Raw genomic sequence first — 14,875 nt, 5'->3', positions numbered from 1 at the left:
GCTTACCAATTCCAATGTTTTGTACTTAACCTTCAAATCAAGTTCAGTTCTAGAGCAAAGAAATCAAAACTCCTCCCACTTGTCTAGGCAGGAAACTGGACTTCAAATCTAGCAGGACTCTTTTGTATTATGTTTATCAAGTATGCCAAAACTACTGTGCTGGGGACACATACAAGCAATGGAAAGTGCATATAAAATAGCAGTTGTGATGATCTATCTTCCTGTGCTGTCAGCATTTGCCATGGGGCAGGAGCGGCTGGTGACCTTTTGGGGTGGCTCACACAACTGAAGAGCCAGCCGGGACACAGCAGATGACAGATACTGAGCTGACAGCAGCGGCTGCCTCAGGAGGAATGAGGTTTGATCTAATGCAGTCTCAAACGGCATGGATGCTGACTTGTGGAAGTAAGGATCATCTGTGAGGTTTAACAACAGATCTCATGGGGCCAGACGGGATGCTTGCTCTCTCTGTAACTGTGCCAAAGAGATTACTTGCTGCTCCTACCCATCTTACATAGGCAGGGCCTTATGTAGGCAGCTTTCTCTGGTCTACCTATGGTAAATATACTCACATGCTTAGTAATTAAAATGTATTAATAACTGAGTCCTACACTAGTCACTGCCATTTGCTTCACCTCCTTCCTACTCACTTCAATTCAATGATCAGGGTTTTTTATTATAATTGGCAGATGAAGTCTGATGTGTGGTATTTTACACTTCAAAAAAACTTGAATATACCACGACTTACATGCTGTTGAACCTTAAGTAAGAGGTGTGGGTGCTTAGGTCTGCCTTGCTTTCATTCCAGTCACTCCAACAGTTTTCAGCCTTTCTGGTCATCCTGAAGATGATTTGCTGTAGAATGAAGAAAGTAAATTCAGTATTATTCTGCACAGCACTAAGACACATGGCTTTTTTATTCAGCCATTTCTGTGACCTTCTTGAGTGAACAGAATGACTTAACATTCTTCTGTGCAGAAAGACAGTATTTTCATCTTGCAAGTGTAAAATTGGTCACAACAGAGGGATGCTAGGAATCCTGTAGGAATCTCTCCAGGCCCAGGAGCTCAGGTAACTGCCTTGGCCTTTGCTTCATCAATCAGATTTCTCTTAGTGCTTATGCTGCAAGTAGATAGACTTTGGGCAAATGCTATGGTCACAGTAATAATAATCATATTTTGTTCATTTTTGTCTTAGATTCACAGCACTTTGTGAGTTTAGATTAGCCATTTAGCAGTCTTGTAAACCATTATCAGCCCCCTGCGGAGCCCCGTGAAGTTTGCTTTCTCCTTAAGGTCTTCATTGTCCCTCCTTGGAGGCACGCAGCTGGCATGTCAGCCACAACTTCTGCTTCTGTTTTAGGATCCTTAGGATCCGAGTTCTCCACTCTACCTACCTCTGGTCTTTTCTTTTGTTTTTAGATTATTGATCCTGAGCAGCAACACCTGCAATGCACTCTCCATTTACTGTATGTCCATGATCCATGACTTGTTCTTCCCATGTGGTAACTGTGATACAGATGCTTTTCAAAGGTGCAATTCCATTGTCACCACTTCCGACATACGCTGAAATTAGACAAGGGAGAATCAGCCCCTACAACGGGGAGGAAAAGCTACATTTTTCCTACATGACTGGTACTTGCTCTCGATCTGAGTTTTATAGCTATGTTAGGTTGCTTGAACTACTTTCTTTTTACTTCCTCTGAGTTAACAATATTAACAGCTTTATTTCAGCAAGGCACCCAAGTTAGGTGGAGTTTTGGGGAAAGGTACTCAATTAGTTGTTTAAAATGCACTTTTTTCTTGCAAATGTGCTTACATGAAGAAAAACATTACAATTATGTTATAAGTAGAGGGAGTCTTTAAAATGTGGTGACAATTCAGAGTGATACATAGATTTATTTAAGGATACCACAGGAAGCAGAACACAACTGCTTATATAAAGTAAAATCAAGTATGCACTTACATATGGTTAATTTTGTAAAACCTTTTTGTTTTCAAGCTAGTTACTTACTGAACTATTTGAAGTATTAAAATCCAGTCAGATAACCCATATATGATATGCTTTTTAACAGTTCTGGCTACAGAGCTGCCTTCCAGTTCTATGGGTAAAGTTCACCCACAGTCAGTAGTCTTTCTTGAAATTTATTGATCTTATACATGGCAAGGTTTAGAAATCTGACTCATGTGGGGGCTCCAAAAAAATGTGCTTTTAAAAATATTTTCTAGTTACACATGGAGTTTAAGTGAGCCATCTGTGTAGACATCAAACAAATGAAAATTTTTTTTTAAAAAAAAAAAACAGTTTTCCTGTAGTAAAGACAACAACATTAGGAATAAATTATGTAACTTCTTTGATAGGATTTGAAGTTACCAGAAATCAACTCTAAATGCTAGTTAGTTTGGTGAGGAAAAAAAATGCCACAGAAGAAAATTGGAATCACTTACGACAAAGCTGACAGGCTGGGGAGAATTCCCTTTTATCAGCACTCTGCAGATGGAGGCTATTTCCTCTCTTTTCATTAAGAAATCAAATTTTCACTATATGCTATTAAAAATAAGCCTCTATCACCAGTTTTCTGTGCAGTGGTATGTGATAGCAACACTGCTTCCTGCATCCCCACAGCAGGAGATCAATAGGTGGTAAACTGGTAACAGTTGTCCAGGGGCAACTGCAGTGCAGGTTAGCGCAGTGAGCAAGCTGTCAGAGAAGGAGGTGCACCCCAAACAGAGCCATTTGACAGGGTGACCCAAAGGAAGTAATTATTTACTAACACTGGTTTTCCCCTCTAAAACTTATAATAAGAGAGATTAGCGGCAAGCAGCATAAATTAAAATGCTATTTTCCAAACTTCTGGATTGACTGAACACTCATCCATAATAGTTCCAAGCACACAGTAAAAAGGAAACAAATCTCCAAAATAAGCTGAGGGAATCCATGTTCAGATTTTGGCCAGGATGCCAATCAGGGAGGCCAACCAACGCTAGATTTCAACAAGTAAAGCCTTATGTTGCTTTAATGTCCTTCCCCCAGGGAAGTCTCAAAGTGTTTCTTGAGTGTAAATGCCAGTTCTGCAAGCAAGCCTGCCCTGCGTTTTCCTGAAGCCCTCTTGGAGTTCATAAAGCTCTAGAAGGATTCAGGAATCTGATCACATTGAACACATTTCATGATTGTGACCTTTAAATCAATACAAAAAGAGCACACAATAATTTCATGTACCACTGCAATAAAGGTAAAATACTTCCAGTATCAATCAGCCTGGCAGATAAGTTTAATATTACAATGTCCTTCTATTTAAGAACCGTATTCCTAGAAACTAGTCATGCCAGTTCAGAAAACTCTTCAGCAAACACATGGATTTGAACAAGTCCATAACCTCTGCTGAGTTGGGTATGCTGACCCTTAGCTTCTCTTCTGTCTTTAGGTACAGTATGTTTGCACCAGGAAGAAAAGAAAGCCTGATGGCAGGTTGGAGTATTAGTAGATGGAAACCTTTGAGATCTGCAGAACAGGTAGACAGGTTCAAAGATTTCTTTATCTTCCCCCTAAACTATTTTACTATCTGATATATCCCCAATTCAAATTCAAGATGATGTCAAACAGCAGCTATTGAAGGTAAACGTGTGCTGTGAACACAGGCACAATAATAAAATGGTTAATATGGAACTTGAATCAAGAATGAAAGAAGAGTAAAATAAAAAAAGTCAGTATCATGTTATAAAAAATAGGCCCTTTCAAACCTTTTTAGATTACTTGAAAAGATTAGATGTTTAACTGATAAATAATTAATCATCAATGCACTGTCTCAAGAGAGGGCCAGCCCTACACTAATAGTTTAATCAATCACCGGGGAAAGTGCTTAAAAGAATTATTAATAATATTAGGAGATTAAATGATTGGATGCTAATACAGAGTAATCTGGATTGCTCAGTAAACCGGATACAAACAAACCAAGTGTGTTTGATACAATCAAAATTAACTCAGACATTTAGGAAAAAATCCAACAACTTGGCTATACTCACCAGATGGAGGACTCTAGCTCAGGAAGCAAGACTCCAAAAAATACTAGGTCAAAGAGCAGCTGAATGAGAGTTCCTTGTACATCTTATGGTCAAAGACTAAAGACATCTTTGTGGATAAACATACAATAATTTCAGTTAGGAAATAAACTTGTAGACGCTATCAATTCTTATATAGAATCAGACACTAATTCAGAAGAGAGGCTAATACAGTCTGCATCAGAGTCTGCCTGAATTAATTCTTGTTGGAGCTGGAGTGTATTTCACAAAAAGCTTTCAGTCTAACTCAGGTATCTACACATCAAGGGAGATGTTAAAAGTCTGGAAGACACTTGAAGCACAGGCATGAGGAAGATTACATTCCAGAAACGGGAAATATGCCTTTGCAACAGCCTTGGAAAGCATGATTTGCTTAGCCTGACACAGAGAAGGTTAAGGGATGGCCCCATCACAGGGTACAAGCAATTCAAGGGCAACGGACAACTCAGGAGTGAAATCAGATCCAAAGGCAGAAACTGGAGGTAGGCAAATTCAGGTTAGAAACAAAAGGTTTTTTAAAAATGGCTAATTAACTGTTGGAGCGACTTACCTTGGGATTCCTCTAAAGAAACACTGTAGTTCAAAAATAGTTGTTTGACAAATATCCTGTCTGCCGCCTGGTTACAACAGGCACAGATTTCCTGAGGATGGTAACAGGGACCATCACAGCCCAGCCTGTACTAGCACAGCACGGTGGCATGGCAGCACCGCCCTTCCTTGCACCGAGGGGCCTTGTGCCTTTGGAGCCTCAGAACCAGCAATACTCTGTAAAAACAAAAGCTCAGCAGGCCTGGCAGTACCTGATATCTGGCTTTTGCCTCAGATTGCCACAGTTATCCAATTTATGCAAATTAATCTTGAAATCAAACAGTGAACTTCATGGCAGCAGAAGGAAAGCTTCTGATGAGCCAGTTAACACCCACCCACCCACCAGTTTGCAGCATGCCGCTTGCCCCTTCTTTTCTAGGCTTCAGTGTTTCCCCAGCATGACACTCAGGAGAGCACACAAAAAACACAAACAAGCATTCAAGCAAACAGATACTTTAGAAATAAGTTAATTTTATTGAATGGGCATCATAGCTTCTCTCAGTTTCAAATGATGGAGAAGCCAATTCACACAGATTACAGAGCTATCATTTACTTTGAGTAATCTTTCATAAAAGAAAGAAATTACATACAGTTCTGCTATAAAAAGTGCAACAGTTATAACTGGAAGTTTTTCAAAACAAAAGCAGGTTTTACTACCTATTGCAAAAATTGGTTTAGTGCTTTAATACTTTACAAAGTAACAATCCAACTGCTAAAAACAGCTCTTACGCATCATCTTTGTCAAAGTATGGATCAGATTAAAAATGACATTTAAATTGAATTTGAAAAAAAACTGCATGTAGAAAAGGTTCTCAAGAACTCACACTTTTCACAACAAAAAAATTCATTATCCTTTAATGTTAATTGATACTCCTGTTTCTTTTTAACAATGGATTTAAACATATGGCAGACAGCTTAAAAATGATCAACTGTTGTTTGCAGATGAAAGTGACTGCAGCCAATCGCATCTTTAAATTATGAATAGGGAAAGGAAAGGGAAAAGACAAATTCGCTCCTTTCGTATGGAATAAAAGTTTTGCATGAAAATGGTCAAACGCAGAGAAACCTGAAAAGTCACCTCAGCTTTAAATAAATTTCTGATATATCTATTATATTTTTAATTGAAATCCTAAAATCAATATTTGCTAAATTAGTATAAATTTATAGAGGACAACAAGAAACTCAGACTCTGAAAAATGAGAAGGATGGTACGACTACGAAGAAGTTGAATTCTTAGCCAACAAAAATCAGTGAGACTTGCTTTATTCCTTATTAACATTTACTTAAGCCCTGGTGAAAGCCAACTAGTATCTTTCTTTGAAATATGGACTTCAAGTACAAATACATTTATTGTACATTTCTATGGTTTTAAAAATGCTGAGTTTGCTAGGTTATTAGAAAGAGTCACATTACCTGTCCTGATTTTTTAAACTTTATATAATTAGCTTTGGTTATAATTGAACAGAGACCCTCAGTTAATGAGTAAATAAACTTCTATAAACTAAGGGTGTGACATCAGTGTTATTTCAATTCTTGTTTGGGGAGACAAGCCACTTTATATGCAAACTGAACCGAGAAAGCCAAATCTTCCTCATTGGAAAATCTACCACAGGCTTTAAGGACAAAGAGCTTTAGAATTGATCTAAGGAAGTAGCAGATGAAAGGAGAAACGTTAGCAAGAGCAAAAAAGATGCACAAACAATTTGGGGAGGGCATATTATAGAACAGTAATAGTAAGGTTGTGATTAATTAGCTACATATACCTTTTATGTCTAATAATTCAGATTGTCCTTCAAGATTTGCCCATATCTCAGAGGCATTGGATTTTAACAACAAAGAATTGTGTAACAAAAAAAGATAAAGTATACTGAATGGCAGAAATACATGTAAACAGCATTGATATTTTCAATGTTTCATTCAACTTTTTCCATACAAAAATATTAGTCACGAGAATCAATGAGGAAGAACAAGGCCTTCCAAGGAGAACAAAGTCTTTCAGCCACACAACAGTCAACTTCAAGGCATTATGAAAAGTTTGTAACAGTATTTTACATCTTAAAATTGAACGCAAAATAAAGCAGTAGACAGATTCCAATAAGAAAACAAGAGCTCTACACAAATTTGAAAAACTGCTTCATAGCTGAATCATAAGACTGGCACATTACAAAAGCAACAAGGAGTCAGCAGAGTAAGAGCAATGGGCTTGGAAAAGACAGAAGTAATTGCTCCTCCCCAGGAAAGAACACAAACCTAATCTAGGTCATTTGGATAGTTTTTTATACAGAACTGTCACAAAGCTGGCCTGGAATACTGTGGTTTGGAACTCGTACCTGCTTGGGTTGATGTGGCTAATTCCATTCATTATTTAATCTAGGCTTAAATCCTCTTTGCTCTCCTTGGCTTATGGTGAATGAACAGAGATTGGTATCGTGGGCACAGAAACCTCTTTGAGCGGCTCCAAGGGAAAAGCATTTTTTGGACTGTACACGCACTATGTGCATTATACGAAGTCTGTATTTACAGTACTCAGAATCTTGAGCAAATAAACAATAAAATAATTGCCTAATTTCTGTTAGTATTAAAACATAGGTGCACACAATTTGCAAAGTTTAGAGACGAGAGCGCTTCTATCATGCCCACATGGCTGTGTTTCATATACCTGACTGCAAGCCCATTAAAAGGAGACATAGGGCATTCTCTGAGCCTGAGATGCCATGTTTTGCTGCTACATCTCCTGCATATTTTAACCAAAAGTATGGGGAAGAGGCTTTGTGTTATTTAAACCTGGAGGCAAGTGACAAGGCAGTGTTCCACTTCATCTTTACCGCAAAGATACTGTTCAGATACCACGGACCAGAACGAACTGTATCCGGTTTTAAAGGCAAGAATGACCAGACTGGCTTTGTTTTGGCTAGGTTGGCCACAGCTCTCAGGCTCCCAACATATTGTCAGGCTGCATCAGGCAAAGTTTCTGTGCCAAGGGGTTCTACTTTGCTTCTGTGGCAAAGCAGTTACAAGGGATTTACCTAAAAAGGTGGCTTTTACCTCTCAGCTTGCCTGAGAGGGAAAATGCAACTTCAGTGTAACTCCATTTCCATGTTTATCTGCATGTGAACAAAGGAAGAACTGGGCCACTATCATACAACTCCCCCCCAGCTTTTTTAAAAAAAGAAACCAGCAGCTGAAAGGGGCAAAAAATGAAAATCACAACTCACAGGAGTTAGGCACTGTTTAGTTCTAACATTGGATCACATTTTTGCAATCTTTGATCATTCTGCCACTAGAGCAGAATTTGCTTTAAGAAGGGAAGAAAACTGGCCATTTTACTCTCCCTTCTTCCCCAACAGCAAACCCTGCAACAAAGTAAGAGACTACATTAGATGCAGGAATGAATGGCAAAACAACATTTCTCTGTTTTCCCAGAATACGGGAAGATCTACAAAACTTCTAGTCTTGACAGGAAATAGTTTTTGATACATCCTAACTATTTTCCTTCTTTTTTTTTGTATTTTGGTGCCATGGTTACTCCACTAGCTAGCATTATCTCTGTTTTTACCCGTCTCCTCTTTTGATGGAGGTTTCCTGACCCACTGACACTTACACAAAAGAATTAAAATTTTTTAAAGAAAAATTTCTTTTTAGACTACAGGTTATTCAGATGAATATGCATACAGTTAGGTAAACTACAGCAGGCTGGGGTGTTTTACAGACAGGGTTAAATGAGGAAATGGGACAGAGGCTGCATCCAGTTAAGTGACTCTCAGTCCCCAGAGAGTCATAATTTTAAGGCTGTTTGGAACATGGTGGCTTTTACCCATATCGCGTGTTCCACAGTGCAAATGTGCATCAGCCGTTTCAATTCTCTTGGTACAGTACATGCATTCAGTAATCTGAGATAAAACAGCATTCAGAACAGCATATTCACTTGAGAGGGGAAAAAAAAACCCAAACAAACAAGAAAACGAGAGTGATCATGATATCCAAGAAAAAAAGGTCTTACATCCCCCCCCAAAATCAGTGCAATATACTAGCTCCATTAAGAATGCAACAGTTAAATTGACAATTATATGGTGTTTTGGTACAAGGCAAGTCTCTCCATATTCAAGCAATCACTTTATGAATAAGCTCAATTATTTGTTCACACATGGAAAATCGCTAAAGAGAAAATGTAAATTCCATTACCTGAAAACAAAAGCCCTGAATATGTGTTGGAGTAATGCTCACTTCATTTTCTGAAACCAAGAAGGAGCTTTTGCTCCCACAGAAATTGATGCTCAGTACATCTTAAAACCAGTCTATTTATTAGGAGAAACCTAGATGCAGAATCTTAACATCAGGCATCCAGATTTGAAAATTTGGTTGCAGTACATACCTTAATAGTAATTCTTAAACAAACCCCAAACTAAACCACAAAAGTTATGGAATTGTAAAAACTACACTGACTCCTAGCTTAACATATGCATTAGCTTGCAAAGTCTTTTTTGCACAGTTCATCAGTAACTGATCTGTACAGTACAAAGAACTATGAAGAAATAAAATCTGAACACTTTAATCTGCAAGAAGCTAATGCATATTATATATATATTAAGACACAACATATCTGCCAATTAGAGGATGACATTTCTATGATCTAGTGATTTTCTTCCCATAGATGCTAAATGATTGCACTGGTTATTAATTCTTGATTTTCATTTTGAAGGAATATTAAATCTCTGATTCTGTTTTTTAAAAAAGCAAAGTAATCCTACCCCAGTGGATCCAGGGTGTATTATGAATGTCCCAAGTCAACCAATATCTGTGCAGAAATGTTTCATTTTCTAAGAAAACTTTCCAGATGAATGTTTATTGAGAACCTGCTTATAAAAGTGGCTACTGGTAGCGACTGGAAGGAAGAGTGTAATTAAATAGGGAGGGATAGTGTTGTACCAAAATATATAAAGAAAAATTTAAAGCTTTTCAATTAAAAAAAATTTGTATATTCAGCTTGCATTAGATATAGATGTGCACAACAGACACAACAGTTAGAAACAACAAGTACATTTACAAAGCTTTCTTTTCATGGTTAATTTCTACCAGCATTTCTGAAGGTAACCTACTAAAATGATGACCCTGTTTATAATCAAGGCGCAAAATATTGCTCTGTAGCATATTTTGAAAATAATATAAAAATAATTTCTATATTACAATTTAAACTTGGCTTGTAAAATTCCAACATAATGCAGCCTTAAGTCTACAAACAGAACATACTTACAAACACCTTTGTGTTGTTTTCCTCTCATTTTTAACAATATAGTATTTTAGTCATATACACTGGAAATTAATGTGCAAATGAAAATAGATACTAGTGTCTGTTACTGAAATAAGTTAAAATCTATGCTATATACTGTTTGGTGATCCTCTGCGTAAGCTGCCATACCCTAAAACAAATACTCTTCAGATACACTGACACAGACTTCAAATACACTAAGCTGAAGCGCCATCTACAATCAGCATCAGTTATTTTGCTTCTCTGGGCCTATGGTTATTTGAGATTATTGTGGTTTCTATTAACATATGGGGTTTTACCTGTGCAAAACATTCCCAGTGTTATGAAGACCTTACTCCCTTACTAGCTCATACTTTACTTTCACTTCCAGCTTGCAAGTATTTTGTGTGTCCATGAAGCACCTGATTTAAGGCCCCCACTACTAACAGGATTCTGTCCAGATTTCAGAGGACAGCAGATGCAGCCCAAAGAGGCCTAAGGCCTCTCTCTACTCTTCAGGCAAAATCCTCATTGATTCTCTCATTGGAATAGTAACGTCAGGCAGCCTGGGGGGGAACAAACGCTGGCTAAAGGCCTTGATCCCACAAACATTTATGCTTTTTCTTAACAGTTATGTTAAGTTTCTGAAAATAAGCAGTCTCCTTGATGTCAGGGAGACTATTCATATTGGTGAGGTTGAGCACCACTGTAACTGTTTGCAGAATCAGAGAGTTAGAGGGCAGTATTTTGTCAGATCTGTGCTGTGCATTTTTTTATATCTACACATTCATCACACGAGAAGTAGATTACCCTGAATATGCCTATATGTACAAGGACTGATATTGCCTCAGCAGACTGCTTTGATCTGCAGTCGAATGGTGTGCAAATCCACATTAAGTGTCTCTCCTCAATGCTTTCTGTATCAAGTAATACTGCTCACATCATGAGTTTTGCAATTTTAGAAAAGACGACTCTGAAGACTTCACTTGGCCTATTTGGACTCATTAAGAAATAAGCAACACAAAACTTCCCAAGTACAGCATCTTTCTTTCACTGATACCCTCAATGTTACCTTTGACTTAGGAAGAAGAAACTAACTGCTGAAGAAAGCTGGGTCACGCATTGTATTTCCATTGCATTTCTAAAGCTTAATGAACCATAATAACAAAAGGTTAATCAATTGTTTTAAAATCCAAAATATCATAAGTTATTTTTTATAATCTATACCATGTTCTTCTGAATGAGCTGCTTGTTAGCCATATGCTACAACTGATACCCACATCTGCAAAATACTTGTAAAGTCTAGCAATAGTTTATTAACTCTTTATAAAGCATTTCAAATGGAACTTTAATATAAAGTGTGACTGAAACCCATCATGTATTACAGGCGTTCTCTGTTACGAACAGACCTTTGTATCAGAGTTTATGAACAAAGTAAAAAAAATGCATAGTAGGTTTAAGCCTTTTTTAAATTAGAAAAATTGTGCATTCACACATTAAAAAAATTCCAGCTTCCTCCAACCTAAATATCTCCTGGTGATTTTGGATCTGTCCTGGGAAGGTGTAAGCCTACCCAGGATTCAGTGTGTACTTTTGAAAACTGGACAACAGTGATAACTGTTGAATCGCTGTCAAGGAGAGATGGGAAAAAAGCACATACAAATGCAAAAATATGAACATGTATTGCAGCCACTTGAGCTAACAGAAGAAATGAATAGGGTCCTTCAAAACCAAAACCGATTTCTGTACAGCTGGGACTAAGTGGTAACTCTAACAAGCTCTGGAAGGTGGAAAGAGGGCAGATCAGCCACAGAAAAGAACTTGCTGGCCTCTTGGCTACATATACTTTCAGTGTAAGGAAAATTAAACCAAAAGCGCAGCCAAAGGTTAGCCATTTAGTGCAACAGAAAAAATACATCTGAAGATTATTCCCTCTCTCACCTAGCTAAGGAATGACACTGTTTCTTTCAGCGCTGGTTAATGCAACTCATGAACAGTTGGGAATTCTCGGTGAAAAAAACAGGTAGAAGATTTCCTCTTCTAGCTAGACTCTAATGGGCAATCACTTCTTCAGGAGAAGGCACTGTTTCTGGATATTGGGACTGTTCAACACCAACTGTGGTATCCCCTTTAGACAACTCCACAAATAGCTCAGAAATAAAAAAAAAAAAAAAAAGAAAAAAAAAAAAGAAGAAAAAACCCACAGTATTACTTATCCAGAAAAAAAGGACAACCACTAGGAAAAGATGGGTAGATTTTAACTGGCAAATTGTGTTGTGGGCCTGCAACTTCTTTTCAATATAAAATCTTAAGGGACAAGAGAATAGTGCAATATTTGAAGAGAGTTCTAAAAGAAAATAGCAACATTAAGCAAATTATTCAAAGATATACCAAGAAAAGGATTCTGAGGAAACAGGCACAACTACGAAGTGTTCTATCAGTATTTCATATAACAGATATTTTAAAGGGAGCAATCCAGTAGTGGTAAATACTTATGGAAGTATCTGAGTGACTTGAGGATGATAGTGAACACTGAAGTTCGGTATCCTATACAGACAAGCCTATTATTATTCAGAAGACCAATTAATTTTTCAAAATAATCTAACATACAGGTACAATCTATTCAATAATTTATAACAGAGTAATTTATCTAAATATTGACGAGCTGTAAACCTCTTTCTTTTGTGAGTAGTAGATCTTAAAAACTCTCATGGTAATTGCTTATTTTTACATACGTGCTGTTACTTTTTTCCTCATTCAGAAAGGATACAACTGACTTAAATACATGGGCTGGTGTAGTTTGCTGCTGATGTAATATTTCTTAGGCACAACTTTACACAGAAGCAATTCTCAGAGTATCAAATGCTCTAATGCTACTCTAATGCTCTAAGAATTCTTAAGTATTTTTTTCATGAAGTTTTATCCTGTCAGTTTTCTCAGTCTCAGCAACAAATAAAATCAAGTATGATATTTGATTTGTTTTAACATGATCTGGCTTGTTTTAGCATAACCTGCAATCACAGATTTCTTTGGCAATGAGAACTTACACGTAATCACAACAGTTAACCGAAAAAGGCCACTGCTTACTAGTGTACACAATTGGAGACACGGGTCTTAGAATGTGCTTACCTTAAGGACAGTGGTCACATGGAGTTTTAACCTCTCATTACACATAGCAGTATTTCCCTTTTATGAAGGAATGCAAATTCAGTAACATTCAGCGTATGCTCAGTATATGGCAAGAAATACGAAGTACAGGTCTGGATTCATGGAACAGCTACCACGGCACAGACCATGACTTTGTAGGAGTGGCTAATGGACTTGTTTTGAAACTATTCTTTAAACCTCCCATTCAGCCGAAAACCTACAGATATGGTCAATTTTAAGTGTGTGCTCAGTTCCACAAATTTCAGTGGGACATTAGCTAAAGCTTATGCCCTTTTCCTAAAAGCCAGTAACACATTCAGCATAAGTTTATGCATCTTGTTTCACAGACAAGTTTAGACTTGGTTTCAAGGCTAACTAGGATTAACTGCATGCAAGTGATATGGTGCCACCCATGTCAAGAGTAAAAATTGGGGTACAGCAGAACAGAATCAGAAACAAAGACTCTTTGGCAAAGAATCTTCCCTGTGCAGGCCAGAAAAGTGCTATTCCGTAAGGAGTAAGGGAGAACTCATGTTCTGCACCTTTAGGTGGCAGAGTAAGTAGTCTTGAAGGCAGTACTTCATCTATGTGTGGAAAATGAGCTCTTTTTTTAAAAAAAAGTAGGTTGACAGTAAATGAGCCATTGCTTACAAGTGTAACAGCACTAAAGATCTATTCTTACTACATTACGCCACTTGATGGTGGAGGGGTGCAAAAATGGCAAGTACTATATTGAAGAAAACTTCCTAATGTATTACACCTGCTTTACCAGTATTTGTGGTGTCTGCTTCACAGAAATGTTTCTATGGGCAAAGTTTTCTTCTCAAAAGTGTGCAAATACTTATGTAAATATTTGTCTATCAGACTTGTGCAAATCTGTGCTAGGAGTTGCCATCGTACTGGAGGTATTTTATAGCCATCTTGGAACCTCCTGGAGGGTACATAACTCTAGGAGAAGACTCAAAAATAGGTGGAGCCAACAGTCTTCAAGAAAGGCTCAGAAGTAGTTATGTTTGCAATAATTATCACTCAATAACATTGAGAAATAAATAAATAATCAAATTCATGCCATGGCTAAGGGAATCAATTGATGCAATACATTTGTTTTGACAAGCAGTTCATTCAGCTCTAAAATGACCCTAAATTTCCTAGCTGGTCATCAAATTTTCCAAATCTAATAAAATTTTTATATTTTAATTTTCTTTTAGCATTTCTCTCAATTTTAACATTTCTCTCAATTTTAACATTTCTCTCAATTTTAACATTTCTCTCAATTTTAACATTTCTCTCAATTTTAACAGCAATGAAAATACTACTGAAATTCAGCTGCCCAAAACTATACTATGTGGGGCTTTTTTTTGTGATGTGAAGTCTTGCAAGTCATAACGTATTTTTTATAAAACCTGTTTAAAAATTCAGTACAAATATAAGTGGCTCAAATGTACTTTTTTATGGAAATGTAAATAACTGGTAAGAACTTAAAATGAGGAAAAGCTACAGCCCTCATGAATTCAGACCTTTCACTCCCACTTTCCCAGAATCATTCAATTCCAGACTAAAGTGAGTACAAACATTTGTAGCAATGCAATATGCAATGCCATATGCTGCCATGTTAAAAACGTGCAGTATGCAAAATCACTACCCTCCTGAAAAAAAAAGGCTATGAAAAATTTAGGTTTTACTGAGGAAAAAATACTCTCATAATGGCTATAGAATTTCAAACGTCTGCAAGGCAGATACTACCCTACTACAACACCACATCTCCGGTATTATGACTTTCCCCTATCATTCTACTACCTGAGTGATGTCAGTGTAAATTCAGGCACCATTAGTAAAT

Source organism: Nyctibius grandis, chromosome 11 (genome assembly GCF_013368605.1).
Source record: "Nyctibius grandis isolate bNycGra1 chromosome 11, bNycGra1.pri, whole genome shotgun sequence".
Classification (NCBI taxonomy): Eukaryota; Metazoa; Chordata; class Aves; order Nyctibiiformes; family Nyctibiidae; genus Nyctibius; species Nyctibius grandis.
The sequence above is the reverse complement of the archived record's forward strand: the minus strand, read 5'-3'. Positions refer to the sequence as shown.